The following is a 2,300-nucleotide window of genomic DNA, read 5'->3' on the forward strand; positions in this document are numbered from 1 at the left end:
GACATTCTTGGGCTCTTTGGGCGGGTGTTGTTGGGTTTCTTAGATTTAAACGCAACGGAAATTATAAAAAATTTGGATCAACCAAACTCTTTGACTACACTTGAAATCCGAAAAGACCGGATCTAGTTTGCAAATATATAATTTCTTCAAGTATATAAAACATATTACGAAAAATCAAACATTTTGGTTATCCGATGTAAAAATGATGAATCTTTGTACCACAAGATGTTACCCACCATCTATAAGTGATCTACACCAAAGAGAAGCTTCAATCGATGTCCGTAAGCATGCCCTTTTGATCTCTTTGCATCAACCAAGCAAGATTTAATCCAACACTTCGGAAATTCTCTTGATTTTTCTCAAAAATTGTTTTTTCTCTCTAGAAGGCAAAGGAGGTGAGGCAAAATTGGAGAGTTACTCCTAAACCCTAGGCAAACTAGGGATTTAAGAAAGCCCCAACATGTTTTAGACATGTTGGGCTGCGGCCCAGCCCAATGGTGGGCTCGTCGTGCAAGTCTGGCGCGCACAGGCTGAGCCTAGCATGTACGGGACGTGATTGGAGCGCTTGGGCTGGGTCGGCCGTCGTTGCGCACGTGTGGCCCAGCCAAGTGCTGGGTCACACCCGCATAGGCCCCATTGCTATTTTTTGCCTCATTTTCATTTTTGTTCATTTTCTTGACATCTCATGGACTTTTTCGTGAGTGCTAGCTTGCTCAAAAAATTCATAAATTCTTTTAGACCCTAAAAATAATTTTCAATCCATTGAATTTTTATAAAACTTCTCTTTATTTGTGTGTGACCTTATAGGTTCACTATGAAGATGACAAATGGTAATTTATATAATTTTACTCCTAATAAAACTCTTTGATTATGATCCTTAATTTATTTTATTTTATGACAAAAATTATTATCTTGCTCTTAGACCAAGATTGACATTTAGCAACGTATCATGGCCCTCATATCATAATGAAATGCAAATAACACTTCTGATGAATCTTTCCGTGATGAATTTCAGTGCTATTCGATACATCTATTATAATGTCCCAATATGGTATAGAAGTATGGTAAAATATCAAACTTTTAATAACCAACATTATGGGTGTGTTTGATTGCAAGTATAGAACTTGCATAGAAAGAAAATAAGTTATAGGTAATTCAATTGTCTAGAAATGATTTGCATGGAAAATATCAATTAATGGTGTTTGATTGGCTTAATTTTCTATTTAGAATTTGTTGTACTCTTTTAGTTTTTTGTGTTTGATTGTCACTATTTTTTATGGAATTAGTCATATTTTCTAACTTTTGTTGTTTGATAACCATTATTTTTTATGAAAATTATCCATTTTTTCCTAGAAAGTGTACATTTTTCTACTTAAAATTTGTTAATTATTATTTTTTGGGTGTGTTAATATTTGTGATTCAAAATATATTGATTTATTTTTATTTGTATTGCATTTGCATTTCATATGTATTTGTGTATATGTTTATAAATTGAATTGGGCCAAAGCCCAAGCCTGTGTCTTGCTTCATTTCTTGTTATTTCCATTCATGTTCCTTGGCCCATATATATAAAGGCTGGCATTTGGGGGAAATGTGTGTGCAACAGTTAGAAAACAAGCCCTAATCGAGCATCAAGAACGCGCACAGAGAGAGAGGGCAGAACGGAGAAGATCGCGAAAAAGATCGAAGGCACTCTTTGCAGATCAGAACGAAGAAGAAGACGATGGCGGTTTTGATCTCGTTCCCGGTAAGTGCATAATCGCTTGGGTGGTTTAAGGGAGAGATTGGTAAGGTTTGAGTGCATGTGTTGCTCGGGTATTTGGGGCTTTGAACTCTGGTTTGTTTTGGCTTCTTATTTTGGTTTGGTTTCTGATTTGAGAGTGGCCGAGAGGATCTTGTGCGTGTATTGTGTAAATCCCTTGATTATTATTTTAGTGGATTGATTAGAGGCGGATCCTCTATCGTGAGTAGGATTCATTCGAATCCGAACACGTATATCTCTTGTTCTTAGGTGCGTTGTGTTGTGATGTTCGTTTTTGTTTTGGCTTCCGATTTCATATCGTTTCTTGGTATTCTCTTGGTCTTGGCCGTGTGGTTGTGTGTTGGTTTACACGGGTGATTTCTCAACAAGTGGTATCAGAGCCATTCCAGGGCGAACCAGATCTGTTGGCATTCAAGATCCGGAGTTGGCTTCGAGATCAGAGGAGCCGAGATCGAAGGCTATCAAAAGAATAGAAGGCCGCGACGTTCTGGGAAGATCGGAGGCCGCAATCGGTTTCCCGATTCAGTAAGTAAATATC

The sequence above is a fragment of the Diospyros lotus genome, chromosome 15, assembly GCF_014633365.1.
Source record: "Diospyros lotus cultivar Yz01 chromosome 15, ASM1463336v1, whole genome shotgun sequence".
NCBI lineage: Eukaryota > Viridiplantae > Streptophyta > Magnoliopsida > Ericales > Ebenaceae > Diospyros > Diospyros lotus.